Source organism: Loxodonta africana, chromosome 12 (assembly GCF_030014295.1).
Source record: "Loxodonta africana isolate mLoxAfr1 chromosome 12, mLoxAfr1.hap2, whole genome shotgun sequence".
Lineage (NCBI taxonomy): Eukaryota > Metazoa > Chordata > Mammalia > Proboscidea > Elephantidae > Loxodonta > Loxodonta africana.
In genome coordinates this window covers 85,456,767-85,475,579 of record NC_087353.1, presented here as the reverse complement: position 1 = coordinate 85,475,579, position 18,813 = coordinate 85,456,767, and the positions used below count along the sequence as shown (strand labels likewise).

Sequence of the window (18,813 nt, the reverse complement as noted above, 5' to 3'; positions counted from 1 at the left end):
TCGTTTTGCAGATTTTATGACACAGAACCCAACAGAAGACATTGACTATTCTTTTGCCAGCTAAAGTATGTTTCTGTAGCTGCAGTACAGGGCACTCTGCTGCTGTGTGATAGTGGCTCTTGTACTTAGATCCCAGTGTGTGAATGACAAGCCAGGCAGCTAGATTAAATCCTTTGGTCAATTTTGCTTCAGTTGTCTGACAACCTTTAGGTTTCTGGAGGTTCTCCTTCAGATCAGGCCCTGTGGACATGAAGATACTTTCTGACACAGGATTCTTGTCTGTGAGACTCATTGTTGGTATTCACAATGACTGTGCAGTTTAGTATTGCCACATCCCCTTCCCAGTCAGAACCCGGCTTTCTCTGTCATTTTCTCCTAGAAGGCAAAGGGAATGTCGGGCGGAAGGGAATCCTGGAAGCAGACCCATGAGGTGAAATCTGTATTTTTAACAAGCTCCCCAAGTGATGAGTAAGATGCAGGCAGATGTGGTGCCCACTGCCACAATCCCTTCCACATGTCTCACCTTCCCCTACTCCAGGAAGCTCAGCCCGGAGCCAGAAACGGTAGGCCCGCCTGGACAAAGTCCTCTCAGACATGAAGCGGCACAAGAAGCTGGAGGAGCAGGTTCTTCGCACTGGCAGGGACCTCTTCAGCCTGGACTCAAAGGACCCCAGCCCCTCCAGCCCCGCAGTCCCATCCTCAGAGAGCAGTCTCTTCCCCGGCAGCGGAAAATACTGAGGGCTGCTGCTCCTGCCTCCAGGGTCAGAGTCCGCCCCTGCTGAGGCCGGGCCCTCCTACCTCAGCCCTGGACAGCAGGGAACAAGGGCAGAGGAGAGAAATGCCAAGCTCCTGACAAAGCACCTGGAAGGAAGGGGTCTGTGTATGTGTTTATGTTGAACATCTATTTGGAAATCGGGGCTGAATTTCCTAAGTCTAAAATAAAATATGCAAAATTATCTTCTCTGAAAAAGAAGGAAGACCAGACTTGCTGCTCTGACAGAGACTGGGGGAACTCCAAGAGTATGGCCCCCGGACACCCTTGTAGCTCAGTAAAGAAGTCACTCCTGAGGTTCACACTTCAGCCAAAGATTAGAGAGGACCATAAAACAAAATGAGACTAAGTGGGCACACCAGCCCAGGGGCAAGGTGAGAAGGCAGGAGGGGACAGGAAAGCTGGTAACAGGGAACCCAAGGTCGAGAAGCAGAGATTGTCGATCATGTCAGGGGTTGGCAACCAATGTCACAAAACAATATGTGCATTAATTGTTTAATGAGAAACTTGTTTGCTCTGTAAACCTTCATCTAAAGTACAATAAATAATAATAATAAAAAAGAGAGGCTGTGTCTTGAGCCTGGACAGTTGACTACACTGGGGGGGGGGGCAGGAGTGGGAGAGGAGGGGGCGCGGGTGAAGAGGTAGATTTGTACCCATCCAGATTGGGAAATGAAGGCCAGATGAGTCAGAGGTGGACTCAGTCAGCACCTGCGCCCCCCCCGCCCCCCCCCCCCCAGGTCCTGCCAGCCGTCCCAGTCTCACTCCAGCGCTGCCAGCTGGCTCAGAGGCAGGAATTCCTGAGCTCTGAATGAGCTGCCTTCTGCTGCAGAGAAGCGGCGCGGCTGTGTGGGGGGCGGCAGTTGCAAACGAACAACAACAACAAAACCAAACCCGTTGCCATTGAGTCTATCAGCGGATTCCAACTCACAGTGACACTGTAGGGCAGAGTAGAACTCCCCCAAAGGGTTTCCAAGAAGCATCAGTGGAATCAAACTGCTGACCTTTTGGTCAGCAGCCGTAGCTCTTAACCACTGTGTAAGCAGGGCTCTGCACCAGCTGCAAAACAACAACAAAAAAGCTAAACCTGTGGCCATCCAGTTGATTCTGACTCACAGTGGCCCTGTAGGACACAGTAGAACTGCCCCATAGAGTTTCCAAGGAGTGCCTGGTGGATTCCATCTGCTGACCTTTTCATTAGCAGCCGAAGCACTTAACCACTAAGAACATGCTGCAAGGGCCCTTTAAATGCCAAGCCCCACCCCTAGGCTTCGCCCTGCCTTTGCTAGGAAGTGAAGCCTGCCTCAGTGGGGGGGTTTCCAGATCTGATCTGAGTGAGGAGTTGGTCAGCTGCACCTCTGGATGTGAGTACTTCTTACTGGCCCCCAAACCCCAAACCAGTGGTGAGACTCTGTGCTCCTCAAGAGCCTCCCTAGGCTGCCCCCTTTATAGGGCCGTGCCTCTGCTGGGGCAGGCAAGACGTCACTGAACCAGAGGGGGAAGAAAGTGGGCTTTGCCTTGGGAGGTTTTGCTGTCCTCATTGGAGGTTTTTCTGGGTTTTGAAGCAAAGGTAGATTAACTCTTCAGCACAAACAGACCCCAAAATCTGTGACTTCAGGTTCCCACATGCAAAGTAAGAAGGGGATCTGAAGGGGTCTGTTTGAGCTCCATCTTGGAGCTAGATTGGCCCCTGTTTGCCTCCCCTCTCCTCCTGGGGTCTTAGGCCCTACCTCACCTGCCCTGTTGAGTTCCTAGAATGTGACTTGTCCCCATTGAGACCCCTCATCTCTGCCGAATGTGAGGTTTCTCTTGCTGCCCCAATCAGGGCAATGCCAACTGTGGGCCTTGGCAGATCAGCTGAGAAGTCATTAGCAGGGTGATCTTAAAAAAAAAAAAAAAAAAAAAAAAATTTTTTTTTTTTTTTTAAGGTAGGCTTTCTTTCCAGAGGGCTTAGTGTTCAGAGAGCAAGGCTCTTTTCTTTCCCCTTGGGAGGGGGAAGTGAAGTATGCTGTAGTATTGCACAAAAACCGGGAAGCTCAGTTGGACCCACCAACCCAAGGTTCTGGAGATCTTAGAGCTGGCACTTGGGTGTGAAGCACTTGATAGGGGAGCTGGTTGAGGCAGATGCCCTCTGCGTTCTCTGCTCCCTGCCTGGGTGGCCCCCTGAGTTATGAAGAAAAGGCTGGCTTTCACGTGGGGTGGCATGTGGCTCTCCTGGAAACTCCTGGCTATTCCCACCCTTGGCACACAGGGGGCCTGGCCTGGCCTGGCCTGGGCTGTTTGGGCAAGGCAGCTCTCTATAACCATGAGCAGGTAGAGCAGCCACGTTGAGTTGAGGACCCCAAGCTAATTCTGGGTGCTTGTACCTCCTTGTTGGATGCTGCTCCTCCTGGATTTGAGGGAGCAGGATCTGGGCACTCACCCAGATTGCAGAAAATGTTCACCTTTGAAATACTGTTGGCAATATTACCTGAGGGTGTGCCCCGCTGCACCCAGGTCCTTAATCCATTGTTTTAGACTTAACCCTTTGGTGACTCAATTATTTTTTGCTTTGAATTTTTTGTTGATACCATGTGTTTTCATTAACAGAAGCATGCTGAATCATTGAGTGTGTCTGAGTTTTTGGTAGGTAGTATGAATTTTATTTTTCTTTTCCCTCCCACAAGCCTACCCTAAGCGTTTAGTAGTATGTATGAAATACCACTAATTACACCCCAGAGTCCCCACCGGGGTCTTTTGGTCCATATGGGTAACAATAAAAATTTTCAAAATTTCTAATTTTCCTATCCAAAATTCAGACACCTCATACAATACCCTGTAAAAACAGTAAGTTGTGGCACATGCCTGTTTCTTCAACTCCAAATAGTCATAAAGGCCCCTGCCTTGAGGCAGCCCACACTATCAGTGGGAAAGCAGCTTCCCAATAAGCCCCAGAGGCTGGAAAAGTTCATGGTCAAGTGAAGTATGTACCACCAGGCAGGAAAGGGTTAAAGTCTTCTTGCTGTTTCTGCTTAAAAGCTTAATTGCCCCCTGGCTTGGTGGCTCTGTGGTTATAATACTCAGGATGGAATTCTGGCTCCTCCCCATGATAATTGTGGTCCTGGGCAAGTTCCTTACTTCCTAAGCTCTGGTGAAAATTGAAGGGAGCCCTGGTGATACAGCGGTTAAGGGCTTGGCTGCTACCTGAAAGGTCAGCAGGTTCGAACCCAGCAGCTGCTCTGCAGGAGAAGATGTGGCAGTCTGCTTCCATAAATATTTACAGCCTTGGAAACCATGGGGCAGTTCTCTGTCTTACAGGGTCGCTATGAGTCAGAATCAGCTTGAGGGCAGTCCGTTTATGGGTATGAGGATTAAATAAGTTGATTGAAGGCATTTAGCACAATGTCTGGCACAGATTAATTTCTTAATAAGTTGTAACTGTTGTTTGGGGACACTTGCCAAAAATACGAGCTTTAGAGGCCAGTGGGCCTGGGAAGAGGCCTGGGAATCAGCATGAACAGGATTAACCATCTCAGCAGAGTCCTGTGATTGGCTGGGTTTGAAAACACTGATCTAGGGTTCTGAAACCTGGTTCCTGGTCCTTTGTCATCCGGCAGTCCTCCGACTACAGTGGCTGCCACTAGCTGTCGGCATCTGGGCAGTGGGATGAGCAGAGTCCTTGGCTGGCAGACCTGCCCGCACCTCTTCTGCCCCGACCTGAGACCCACCAGGCAACTGCTACTCCCACAAGGTAGTCCAGCTGGGCTGGAGCTCAGATAAGATTTTTTTACGAAGAAATGTTCCTAAAACTTGGCTGCTAAAAACAGTGTTTACATGAGGCATCTTCTCCAGAATTTCCACTAATAGTCCTCTAAAGCAGATGCCACGGTTTCCCCTCTGAGAGGCTGCCTGGTGAAAATAGCTTTTCTGTACTTCCTGAGTCATGTGACTCACATTCTCTAAACAAAGAACGTTTGACTTAAAAACCGGTGAAGGGAAGCTCCACGAAGATGAGCCCCTGTTTATCCTGAGCTTCACATGCCTTTTCCACTCCCTCGGGATTGGACAGTGGACGATAATGCCCCAGTCTAATAAACCTGAGGTTGATGACGTGATGGTGGCAGGGCTGGGTTATCAGCCTCACCTCTAACATCATGCTGCTTGGACCAAGAGCCCAGGGGTGGGGACAAGGGGCTTGTGTTGGCAAGAAGGCGGCTGGCCCCGTGTTTCACCAGCACCTGGGGTGGGAGAGGAGCTGGAGGGGAATAAATGAAGTTCCCTGTGTGTAGCTCATTCTTATTTCCTCTCACCTCTGCTCAGTAAGTCTCTTCACTGTACTAGAGACATCCTCCATTCCTTCAACCCCAGGAGGCAGTCATTTTTATTGTCATTTCACAGCTGAGGAGAGTAAGGTTCAGGGGCTAGTAAGTGGCCCAAGATCACACGGGCAATGACAGAATCTGCTAGATTCAAATTGCCCCCGCTGGTTGTCAACCCTGGCTGCATATTGGAGTCAGCAGGAAAGCTTTTAAAAATAACACTTGGTCCCAACCTCACACAATTAAACCAGAACCACCAGAGATGAGTGACTTTAAAAGATCTCCAGGTGGCTCTAACTGTGCAGCCAGGGTTGAGAGTAGCTACATTGGCTCAGATCTGCTGATAGTGCCCAAATCACTGAGAATCTAGTTACAATGCTGATTGATTTTGAAGCCCTAGGGTTAGGATTTTACAGCTCATCTGTCAGTTTGTTGTACTGTGGTGGGTTGTGTGTTGCTGTAATGCTGGAAGCTATGCCACCAAATACTATCAGGGTCATGTATGGTGGACAGGTTTCAGCAGAGCTACCAGACTAAGATAGAATAGGTAAAAGGATCTGGTGATCTACTTCTAAAAAAGTTGGCCAGTGGAAACCTTTGAATAGCAGCAGAACATTGTTTGATATGGTGCCAGGAAATTAGCCCCTCAGGTTAGAAGACACTCAAAATATGACTGGGGAAGAGCTGTCTCCTCAGAGTAGTGTCCCACCTTAATGACGTGGATGAGGTCCAGCTTTTGGGACCCTCATTTGCTGATGTGGCACAACTCAAAATGAGAAGAAACAGCAGTAAACATGCATTAATAATCAGAACATGGAATGTACAAAGTATGAATCTTGGAAAATTGGAAGTCATCAAAAATGAAAGGGAGTGCATAAGGATTGATACTCTAGGCATTATGAGCTGAAATGGACTGGTATTGGGTATTTTGAATCAGATAGTCATATGGTCTCCTGTGCTCGGTGTCTCAGTCATCTAGTGCTGCTATAACAGAAATGCCACAAGTAGATGGCTTTAACAAAGAGAAATTTATTCTATCACAGTATAGTAAGCTACAAGTCCAAATTCAGGGCATCAGCTCCAGGAAAAGGCTTTCTCTCTCTGGTGGCTCTGGAGGAAGGACCTTGTCATCCATCTTCCCTCGGTCTGGGAGCTTCTCCACGCAGGAACTCTGGGTCCAAAGGACACGCTGTGCTCCTGGCACTACTTTCTTGGTGGTCTGAGGTCCTGCCTCTCTGCTGGCTTCCTTTTCCTTTTATCTCCTGTAAAATAAAAGGTGGTGCAGGCCACACCCCAGGGAAACTCCCTTTACATTGGATCAGGGATGTGACCTGGGTAAGGGTGTTATGATCTCACTCTAATCCTCTTTAACATAAAATTATAATCACAAAATGGAGAACAACCACACAATATTGGGAATCATGGCCTAACCAAGCTGACACATATTTTTGGAGGACACAATTCAATCCCTGACACTGGGAATGACAAATTGAAGAGGAATGATGTCACATTCATCATCAAAAGGAACATTTCAAGATCTACCCTGAATAGAACGTTGTCAGTGATAGGATAATATCCATATGCCTAAAAGGAAGACCAGTTAATATGACTATTTTCCTACCAACCACTAAGGCCAAAGATGAAGAAATTGAAGACTTTTATCAACTTCTGCAGTCTGAAATTAATCAAACATGCAATCAAGGTGAATTGATAATTACTGCTGATTGGAATGTGAAAGTTGGAAACGAAGGATCGGTAGTTGGAAAATATGGCCTTGGCAATAGAAACGATGCCAGAGATCGCGTAATAGAATTTTGCAAGACCAATGATTTATTCATTGCATATACCTTTTTTTCAACAATATAAATGGCGACCATACTCGTGGACCTCACTGGATGGAATACACAAGAATCATATCGACTACATCTGTAGAAAGACACGACGGAGAAACTCAATATCATCAGTCAGAACAAGGCTAGGGGCTGACTGCAGAAGAGACCATCAATTGCTCACATGCAAGTTGAAGTTGAAGCTGAAGAAATTTAAAACAAGTCCACTACAGCCAAAGTGAGACCTTGTATAATCTCACCTGAATTTAGAGGCCATCTCAAGAATACATTTGATGCATCGAACACTAATGACTAAAGACCAGATGGGTTGTGGGATGACGTTAAGGACTTTATACATGAAGAAAGAAAAAGGTCATTAAAAAGGCAGAAAAGAAAGAAAAAAACAAAATGCATGTCAGAAGAGACTCTGAAACTTGCTTTTGTACATAGAGTTGCTAAAGCAAATGATCACGTAGAAGAGCTGAACAGAAGATTTCAAATGGCAGCTTGAGAAGACAAAGTATTATAATGAAATGTGCAAAGACCTGGAGTTAAAAAACCAAAAGAGAATAACATACTTGGCATTTCTCAAGCCAAAAGAAGTGAAGAAAAAATTCAAGCCTTGAGTTGTAATATTGAAGGATTCAATGGGCAAAATGGAAACCCTGGTAGCGTAGAGGCTAAGAGCTATGGCTGCTAACTGAAAGGTCGGCAGTTTGAATCCACCAGGTGCTTCTGGGAAACTCTATGGACCAGTTCTACTCTGTCCTATAGGGTCGCTATAAGTCGGAATCGACTCGACAGCAGTGGGTTTGGTTTTTTTGGTTTATGGGCAAAATACTGAATGATGCAGGAAGCATCAAAAGAAGATGGAAGGAATACACAAAGTCACCGTACCACAAAGAATTGGTCAACATTCAACCATTTCAGGAGGTTGCACTTGATCAAGAACTGGTGGTACTGAAGGAAGAAGTCCAAATTGCACTGAAAGCATTGGTGAAAAACAAGTCTTCAGAAATTGACAGAATACTGTCCAGGCATGGACCAAACCAAACCAAAAACCAAACCCGTTGATGTTGAGTTGATTCCAACTCATAGAGACCCTATAGGACAGAGTAGAACTGCCCCATAGGGTTTTCAAGAAGTGCCTGGTGGATCCAAACTGCCAACCTTTTGGTTATCAGCTGTAGCTCTTAACTACTATGCCACCGGGGTTTCCAGACATGGACCAGTAACTTAAAATTTGCCTCCAAAATTAGAGGGTGCTGAGAGACCAAAGAAAGAGGCAGGCAACACCAGTATAGTGGTGAAGGAGTTTTTATTATCAGGGAGCTTTACACACTGAGGCCGTGGTCCTTGGCGGCAGGTGGATGAGGGTAGATCTCCCCACCCAACAGTAGGAGTGGGAGAGGTTTTATAGTGGTCAAGGACAAAGGTGGGTCCAAGCCAGTGAGTTATATTGGACTGCCTCAGCAAGGTCACATAACATGGGCCTGGGAAACAGTAGTGAACATAAACAGAAGTGAACTAATGGAAACATGAGGGCAGCCATGGTCTGCCTGACAAAGCCTGTTTTCACCTTCAGTCCACCCCTGGAGGCTGGCTCTTACAATCTGACACATTTCCCCTCTTCTGCAACATCCTTGAGGGCCCTAAGAGGAGGTGTCACTCTAGGTACGGACCACACCAGCAGTATAGGCGAACACAGCAGACCATCCCTATACCCAGGAAAAGACCAAGACCCATTAAAACACCATGCCAACTAGAGGACTGCTGATCAGTTTCTCTTAGGGGCTCCACACTCCAAGGCATGCCTTTGGCACTTGAGAAGGGGAGCTGTCCACAGACCCAGCAGCTGCTTTTGATGTGGATTATGGTGAAGCTCTGAGCCCACTCTAGGAAGAGGTTGGCAGCCCTGAAGGGAAAGAAAGAGTAGGCTGTACCTATGGTCGGAAAGACAGGTGTTTAGTAGGTACCAAGAGGGGTAAATCTTCCCCTTCTATTGGGATCAAACCAGTGGCTTCCCCTCGGGTAGTGAAAATGGCAGCTGCTTTAGGCATTTTTTCCTGGCTGAGTGTACCACACGTGCTGCCCCAGGGAGGTCACTTTAGGGGTTGTGAGTAAAGTCACCCGTTTTACTGTTATACCAGAAAAGGAGACCTGCTTCCATCCCTCGTATAGCCATCATTCCCTTCCATGTGAAGTGGGACTCCAGAGGCCCTCTGTGCAATAGGATGGTGGGCTCCCACGTTAGGCCAGTTAGTTCCTCCACCTCCAGAGGGATGAAGTAACCAATCCACTGTGGTGGGGTGACCCATGACAGGTATCAATAGGTGGTTCCACTTCCTGGTGCCAGATCCTGGGGTATCTGGAGGACCATGCTGTTTTGTTCCGACAACAACCTTGGTGGATATGCTTCTGGAGTCTGACGTTATTTGGATCGTTGCTGGAGGGTCACTTAGGGGTCCTAGTCTGGCATACGGGGCTAAAGCCCCAATGGGGACCGAATTTATCAACCTCAAAACCTCAGGCACGGGGGCGGGGGTTTGAGGACCATGGTTTCAGGGGACATCTAAGTCAACTGGAATAATAAAACCTATTAAGAAAACATTCTGCATCCCACTTTGGAAAGTGGCTTCTGGGGTCTTAAACGCTAGCAAGCAGCCATCTAAGATACATCAATTGGTCTCAACCCACCTGGAACAAGGAAGAATGAAGAACACCAAAGACACAAGGTAATTATGAGCCTAAGAGACAGAAAGGACCACGTAAACCAGAGACTACATCAGCCTGAGACCAGAAGAACTAGATGGTGCCTGGCCACAACCAATGACTGCCCTGACAGGGAACTCAACAGAGAAACTCTGAGGGTGCAGGAGAGCAGTGGGATGCAGACCCCAAATTTTCGTAAAAAGACCAGACTTAATGGTCAGACTGGGACTGGAGGGACCCTGGAGGCCATGGTCCCCAGACCTTCTGTTAGCCCAAGACAGGAACCATTCCCAAAGCCAAATCTTCAGACAGGGATTGGACTGGAATAGTGGACGGAAAATGATACTGGTGAAGAACGAGCTTCTTGGATCAAGTGGACACATTAGACTGTTGACATCTCCTGTCTGGAGGGGGGATGAGAGGGCAGAGGGGGCTAGAAGCTACCCGAATGGACACGAGGAGAGAGAGTGGAGGGAAGAACTGTGCTGTCTCATTGGTGGGAGAGCAATTAGGAGTGTACGGCAAGGTGTACGTAAATTTTTGTATGAGAGACTGACCTGATTCGTAACCTTTCACTTAAAGCACAATAAAAATTAATGAAAAAAAAAAAAAACCTCAGGCAGCACCTTGGTCCACCACGCCACGGAAGCCTTGCCTGTTTAAGTGTTCGTATTTGTTGTTTTAGGACACCGTTCTTCTTTTCTACCATGTCTGTACCTGGGGGTTGTGGGGTAGGTAGTAATGCCATTGTGTCTTGTTCTCAGCTGCCTATTTGCACACATGGTGACCTGTAAAGTGTATCCCCGATCACTGTTAACCCTTTGGAGTATCCCGTATACAATACTCAGTTTTTGTAACCCCTTTATTGTAGCAGACTGGTTTGCTCGTTTACATGGGAATGCCCATCAAGCAGGTGACAATGCCCACACAAACAAGAGCGTACTTTGCCCCTTCACTGGGGGTAGAGGCACTATAAAATTTTCCTGCCAGTCTGTCACTGGCTGTGTTCCTTTATGTGTCTGCCCAGAATTGTGTGGCAGATGCCTTGGGTATTGGTGTGAGTCCATAGGGCAATTTTGCACAGCCCCACCAGATCACTATACTTTACTGCTGTGCCTGTCTCTTTGGCTGTTTTCTAACCAACACAAGCACTATGGCGTCTGCTTTGCTGGTGAATCTAGTGGGCAGCTTCCCTCTTAGGATGCACCATTCTAACTCGTGCTATAGGGTCTGTTGCTATAGGGGTGAATGTGCTGTTACGTGAAAAACAGGTCAGCATCTGGGGTTTGAAGGTGATTCCAGATGTCCTGCCACAAGGCTTTTCCGCACAGGACTTTACCTGTTACTGTCCACTGTTCTTTATGCCACTGGCTTATCCACATAGTTAGCCCACAGGCCCATACCCAGCGGTCTGTGCACAGAGTTAAAGGCCAGGGTTCATGGGTGATGAACTTCCACGTGGCCCTTAATTCAGCCTATTGACTGTTTTTCCCTGAGCTGGTTTCAAACCAAGTAGTATCAGTGGAAACCTGCACAGCAACCTCCGTGCAGGCTGGTGGCATACCTCGGCTAGAGCCATCCGTGTATGGCTTCAGGCAGCACACGGGTCTTAGTGACCAGACAATCCCTAGGAATTTTACTGATGATGTTGGCCCCTGCACCTTGTGGGGATTCATGGCCCACCCTCTACCCTGTAGGTGAATGATTAGGGCGTCTGGACACGCCTGTAACAGAGAAATAGCCTCATCAGCATGATGTTATCAAGGTAATGAAACCAATGGGCGGCAGCAGAGAAGGCGAAAAGAGGCAGATCTCTAGCCACCATACCATGGCAAACACTTGAAATGTCCATTGCTGCCACCCGCGTTCCCCCGCCCCCAACCAGGTAAAGGCAAGCTGGTTTTGGGCAGATAGGGCTAGAGGGATGCGAAAGAAAGCATTGGCCAGATCTAACACAGCGTGATACATGCCCAGGTCTCTACTAAGGGTTTCTAACAGAGGAGTTATGCTCAGGACTGCAGCATGTATAGGAGGGGTCACTTTGTTCAGTTCCCTGTAGTCCACGGTCATATGCCAGGCCTCATCTGGTTTTTTCACAAGCCACACAGGGCTATTAAAAGCACTGTGGGGTTCCTGGAAGATAGCAACCCTTTTCAATTCCAACGTAGTTTTACTAATTTCCTTATGTCCTCTGGGAAGTTTGTATTGCTTGATGTCTACCACCGTTCGTGGTGGGGGCGGGGCCCCTGGTTTTCATGCCGCATGCCCCCTTTTACCACCCTCACTTACAGTTGGAATTCTCCCAGAGACGTGGTCAAAGTCAGTCTTATGAGGACATCCATTCCTGGAATGTATTCCAGTATTGGGCAAGTGTAAACTTGATGCAGTCTAGGGGGAGTGCATCCTACTTGCAGGGTCAGAAGTTCATGGCGTAAGTAGATGGACTTCCCCAGTACCCATCAATTGCAGGGAGGGGGTGGTCTTTGAAACTGCTCAGGTTTTCCAAAGATAAGGGTGCACGCTGTCCCAGTATCAGCCAGAGTCCCTAGGGATGGGCGGGGTTCACCCAACTGCAAAGGACGCTTCCTTGAGCAGGGCCTAGGACCCAGAGGGCAGTACTGTTGCTCCTGCTTCATTTCCTTCCAAAGACTAACCAATACTGCATTCAGTTGCTTCCATATCTCATGTACTGCCGTTCTGGCAGCCCCTGAGTGCACCTGCCTCTGCTTTCTGTCTGCCTTCCTGTCACTTTCACAGAGCCCTTGCCCTTGGACTGTAGCCTTGCAGGTTTCTTAGTCTTGGCTCCATTTAAAGAGATACTGTCTCCCTCATATCCCACAGGCATAGTAACCAAACTTCTGGGGTCACTGGGTTCCTGGGTAGCTTTCATCTGAGCAGCTGTGCTGGGGGGCCGCTCTGCACTGTCAGACTCCTCCTCCGTTATCAATTCCACATCCCATTCACTACTGGGTCCGTTCTCCCACGGACTTCACGTTTTCACATCCCAGTCACCTCTCATGAACACTGCCCTAATCCTTGCCTTTGGCACTTTCCTTCCTGTGACAGAGGGATCCAGGTTTAATCCACAGTCCTAATTATTTCTGAAAGTGAGAAGATCTGGGCAAAGTTGGCAGAGCACTCATTCATTTGTGGAGCCATGCCTCCACTATACCAAGTGCGAGCGTGGCTTCAGTCCATGTCTTAGTTACCTAGTGCTGCTATAGCAGAAATACCACAGGTGGATGGCTTTAACAATGAGAAATTTATTTCCTCACAGTAAAGTAGGCTAGAAGTCCAAATTCAGGGTGTCAGCTCCTGGGGAAGGCTTTCTCTGTCAGCTCTGGAGGAAGGTCCTTCTCATCAACCTTTCCCTTGACTAGGAGCATCTCTGCATAAGAACCCTGGGTCCTAAGGATGCACCGTGCTCCTGGCACTGCTTTCTTGGTGGTGTGAGGTCTCCCTGTCTCTCTGCTGGCTTGTCTTTTATATCTCAAAAGAGATTGTCTCAAGACACAACCCAGTCTTGTAGATTGAGTCCTACCTCACTAATACAACTGCTGCCTATTCCACCCTCGTTAACATCATAGAGGTAGGCTTTACAACACATAGGAAAATTACATCAAATGACAAAATGGTGGACAATCACACAATACTGGGAATCGTGGCCTAGCCAAATTGATACACGTATTTTTGGGGAACACAATTCAGTCCACGACAGTCCAGTTGTTTGGTAACATGGAGGTGAGCCCTCTTCTTTTAGTTTTCCCCTTACAGTTGTTGGGCCCTGGTTAAGACCTCAAGCTGCTAACCAAAAGGTCAGCAGTTTGAATCCACCAGCCACTGCTTGGAAACCCTATGGGGCAGTTCTACTCTGTCGTACAGGGTCATTATAAATCGGAATCTACCAGCCACTCCTTGGAAAATCTATGGCGCAGTTCTACCCTGTTCTACAGAGTCACTATGAGTCAGAATCGACTCAAAGGCAATGGATTTCGGATTTCCTTTGGCTTTTACTGTTGCAGCTTCAACTAAGTTACTGCTTTCTTATCTTGGCGGGAGTAGTTATTAGAATTTTAGAGAGGGTCTCTAAGGCCTCTTCAAGGCCACTGAACACAGGCTGTCTAGAAGGGCTTTTTCCTTTTTTCCTGCTGTTTTAAGTCTTGTTTTGTGCTAGGTGTTACAGGGTGCTCTCAGTGCAGAGACCTGCTTAGCCCCTCCAACAATCTCTGGTCCCTTTGTTGGAGGGCTTTGAGCAATGGCTGGGGGACTGTTCCCCTAGCCCCTGAGTCTCCCATCTTTACATACCTGCAAACAAGCCTCTGTAATTGCTCATCCTGCTCTCTAATGCAACTTGTTGCCACACAGAATTGGCAAGCATCTCTTTCCAACTGCAGCTCTTCCTGCAGGGCTTTTCCGTGTGCTTCAGCAGCTAGCTGGGCCTTGGTGGCCAGCCAAACAGCCCAGAGCTGTGGCTATCCCATGGCTGCTGCTACTCTATAGCTTCCTTTCCACACATATGAAGGCGTGCGTTTTCCCACAACCATGCTGTGCCACTTGGTATTTTCAGGGCATCCCTGTATTCACACAGTGGGCTGTATATAAGCGTAGGGGCCAGACCTCCCCACATGGAGGTTGCTGGCCAACCTGGGATTTCACCCCACTTGCCATTTCTTTGGTTTGCTGGCTGGATCTCCAATTGTCTGGGTATGGACCAGTGACTTGAAATTTGCCTTCAAAATTGGAGTGTGTTGAGAGACCAAAGAAAGAGGCGGGCAACTCCAGTGTGGTGGGGAAGGAGTTTTTATTATTGGGGAGCTTTATACGCCGAGGTAGTGGTCCTTGGTGGCAGGAGGACAGGGCAGATCACCTAACTCAGCAGTAGGAGGGGACAGAGGTTTTACAGCGGTCAAACACAAAGGGGACTCCAAGCCAGCGAGTTACATAGGACTGCCGCAGCAAGGTCACCTAACACAGGCTTGGAAAACAGCAGTGAACAGAAACAGCAATGAACTAACGGAAACATGAGGGCAGCCATGTTTGGCCTCACAAAGCCTGTTTTCCCCTTCAAATACCAATTGAGAAGTTTCAACAAATGGATGTAGCAGTAGAGGTGCTTACTCTTCCCGTGCCAAGAGATTTGGAAAAGGGCTACCTGGCCAACTGACTGGAAGAGATCCATATTTGTGCCCATTCCAAAGGTGATCCAACAGAATGTAGAAATTACTGAACACTACCATTAATATCACACGCAAGTAAAATTTTGCTGAAGTTAACTCAAAAGCAGTTGCAGCAGTATATTGACCAGGAACTGTCAGATTTCAAGTAGAGTCAGAAGAGGATATGGAACAAGGATCTTAGCTGAAAGTAGAGAATACCAGAAAGATGTTTACCTGTGTTTTACTGGCTATGCAAAGGCATTCGACTGTGTGGATCATAACAAATTATGGATAACTTTGTAAAGAATGGGAAGTCCAGAACACTTAATTGTGCTCATGAGGAACCTGTACATAGACCAAAAGGCCGTCATTCAAACAGAACAAGGAGATACTGAGTGGTTTAAAATCAGAAAAGATGTGTGTCAGGGTTGTATCCTTTCACCATACTTATTCACTTTGCGTGCTGAGCAAATAATCAGAGAAGTTGGACTACATGAAGAAGAATGTGCCATCAGGATTGGAGGAAGACTCATTAACAACCTGCGATGTGTGGATGATACGACCTTGCTTGCCAAAAGCCAAGAGGACTTGAAGCACTTACTGATGAAGATCCAAGACTACAGCCTTCAGTATGGATTACACCTCAACACAAAGGAAACAAAAATCTTGACAACTGGACCAATAAGCCACATGATGATAATCGGAAAAAAGATAGAAGTTGTCAGGGATTTCATTTTACTTGGATCCACAATCAATGCCTCTGGAAACAGCAGTCAAGAAATCAAAGGATGTATTGCATTGGACAAATCTGCTGCAAAAGACCTCTTTAAAGTGTTAAAAACCAAAGATGTCACTTTGAGGACTAAAGTGAGCCTGAGCCAAGCCATGGCATTTTCAGTTGCCTCATATGCATGTAAAACTGGACAATGAATAAGGAAGACCTAATTGATGCATTTGAATTATGGTGTTGGTGAAGAATACTAAATATACCATGGACTGCCAGAAGAATTAGTTTTTAAGGAGAATTGATGCATTTGAATTATGGTGTCGGTGAAGAATACTAAATATACCATGGACTGCCAGCAGAATGAACAAATCTATCTTAGAAAAAGTGCAGCCGGAATGCTCCTTAGCAGGTAAGATGATAAGACTTGGTCTCACATATTTTAGACAGGTTGTCAGGAGGGACCAGTATCTGGAGAAGGACATCATGCTTGGTAAAGTAGAGGGTCAGTGAAAGAAAGGAAGACCCTCAACAAGATGAATTGAGACAGTGACTGCAGCGATGGGATGAAACATAGCAATGGTTATGAAGATGGAGTAGGATCAGGCAGTGTTTCATTCTGTTGTACATAGAGTTGGAACTGACTCAGTGGCACCTAACGACAACAACAGGGTGAGGCCCAAGTATCAGCATTTCTAACAAGCTTCCAAATGGTGCCAATGCTGCTCACTGCAGACCAGACTGAGTAGGAAGGCTTTAGACGGCGTGGTCACTTTGGCATTTGCTATTTAAGATTCACTGTTTTGGCCACTTGGAGTTGACCCTGAAGATCTCTTTGTAGTGACTTGTAATCGTTCATTCATCATATATGTATTTATGCTGTAGCATAGATTTACTTTCTGAGCCAAGAGGCTGGTCTGTTAACTACAGGGTAAAGTTAGCTTCTGCTTCTTACAGGCTCTTCTCTTTTTGTCTTACCCAGCCATTACCCCTCCCTTCTTCGTGTGCAGGGGAGACATTGGTCTCTGTAAGACTTTGGGTGAATGTTGGCAGTGATTAGCACTAGTAGAGTGAGATTCATGTAGAAGCTTCATGACAATTGAAGGAAGTGTGCTTGGGCAAGGCTGGGCACATTCCCAGAGTGGGTCTCAGCAGCAAAGACTGAAGGAAGGTCTGAGTAGGTGGGTAGGTGGGTGGATTTGGGCAGTTGGGGCCAACCCTGAGGACTAGGGAGGATCTTCTAAATGCTACCACAGTTGTAACCATTGTCTTTTGAGGGTCCTGATATATTGGGGGTAAAATGATCTAACTATACACAATGTCATCTGGTAAACCACAAAAGTCTAAATCTGAGACTTGTCAGGAATATACTGGCTGAGTCATGGTTTGCCTGGATTCCCTGAGAGGCCCTATTGGGCTCACCTCCATGGAACTATGGGGTGGCAAGGGTAAGAAGACAAAACCTATTCTGGGTGAAGTTGGCAGGTGGTCCAGGAAGAAGGCACAGCCTTCTTCTAGGCATGGTAGGTCAGGTGGGTAGTGAGGGAGGGAAGACAGGGGTCCTCGTACTGCAATAAGGACTTGGCCTTGGAACAAGGCAGGAGTCCAGCCAGCCCTACCAGCTAAATGAATGACTCTCAGCTGAGTCACCGAGCTGGGTGAGGCTCTCAGCCCCCCTGACTGGGCCCAGCTGGGGTGGCAGATGGTGGCGAGGCCTCAGCCCTGGGCGATGTAGGATCGTCCAACAAGGAGCGAACCGAGGCTATTCCCAAAGCCTGCTCCTAGCCCTCTGTGGCCTTCTAGAATTCACGTCTTCCTTGGGGAGCCTCACAGCCTTGTCTGCACTTCTGCCTACAGCCCTGGCCCTTCCTCTTCCCCATCTGGTTTCCTGGCCAGGCTTCCATCCCCACAGAGAACTTGGCAAAGGCTGGAAAAGGCTCTACTTGGCTGTCCAATGCCCCTGCTTTGCTATTCTCCTAGCCCCACAGCTGGGGTGTCACAGACTTGCCACCCTCCCGTCAGTAAACAAGTGAGTGCCTAAGGCTGGGATGCCAGGGGGGTAGAGAGCCTCTGGTGTTGTCACTTCCCCTAACTGGATGGGAAAGCTGAGCCTCAGAGGCTATTCCCTGCCTCAACATGAAAAACCTGAGCCAGACTCTAAGGGTTTTATAAAGCAAATTTCTTAATCCTTATAACTCTGAGGTAGATGCCATTATCCGTGCCCATTTTACAGATGAGGAACCTGAGGTGCAGGGAGGTTAATGGACTTGTCTCAAATCACTCAGCAAATAAGCCTTAGACCCAGGCAGCTCCTGTCCCTGGAAACTCTTGAAAGTACTCCTTCCAGGACAAGGCTCCACACTGGAATCAACTTAGGGAAGTGGGACCTAACTGAGCCTGACAGGGAAATAGAGAGGAATGAGAGAAGGGCCAGATCAAATGGAGGAGGGGCGGGAGCCAGGAGATTAGAAAGGGAGCCTGTGTATTTTTGAACACTACTGGAAAGCAACAGAAGAGGGAGCTCTGAAGCTAAAAAAGCCACCCTGCTTTACACATCAAAACGAGCAACAGAAAAGTATGTAAGGTCAAGTCCCATACAAAGGTACAAGATGAATTTATGAGGAGCAGAATAGCATCCCTCTGGTGTGGAAAGTGTACCAGGAAAGCAGATCAAAACGATAACCTCTTTCAAAATGAAGTAAGATATTAAGAAAACAGTAATTAAAAAAAAACCCAAACCCATTGCTGTTGAGTCCATTCTGACTCATAGTGACGCCAGAGGACAGAATAGAACTGCCCCATAGGGTCTGCCAGGCTGTAACCTTTACGAAAGCAGACTGCTACATCTTTCTCCCTCTGAGTGGCTGCTGGGTTTGAACTGCTGACCTTTTGATTAGCAGCCGAGTGCTTAACCACTGCCCAACCAGGGCTTTTCAAGGTATGAACAGGACAAGTGAGAAAGTGTAAGCCCGGGCAGTCTGGCTTTGAATCCATTCCCCTAACCGCTGTACCATACTACCTTTTAGAAAGATGGGATCAGACATAAGATCCTGAGTAATTCATTGTCCCTATCTGGGTCTCAGCCATTTAGAACTGTGATGTCCAATGTGAGGTCAACCGGCCACATCTGGCCCTTTATATTTAAGTTAATTCAAACTTAAAAGTCAGTTCTTCAGTAGCACTAGCCACATTTCAAGGGCTCCAAAGTCACATGTGCCTAGTCCAAAGAACACAGATTTCGAACATTTCCATTCATCGCAGAAAGTTCTTTCGGACAGTGCTGATTTAGAGTTTAAACTGGAGCGGTGGTGGTAAATTTAAA

At 47.4% G+C, this 18,813-nt stretch overlaps 1 protein-coding gene across 3 annotated transcripts in view; it reads left to right on the top strand.

Moving 5' to 3' along the window:
• Positions 1 to 2,034: 2,034 nt before the first annotated feature.
• The window catches only part of MVP (major vault protein), a 39,157-nt gene continuing 22,378 nt past the window's right edge, over positions 2,035 to 18,813 (top strand). The window contains exons 1-2 of one of the 3 annotated variants that reach the window (XM_064295814.1): positions 2,080 to 2,136; positions 3,362 to 3,397. The gene's annotated coding sequence lies outside the window, so the exon portion shown is untranslated. Of the gene's footprint in view, positions 2,137 to 3,361; positions 3,398 to 4,368; positions 4,503 to 18,813 lie in introns of those variants that run through there. The other 2 variants (XM_064295813.1, XM_064295812.1) reach the window with 2 other exon arrangements.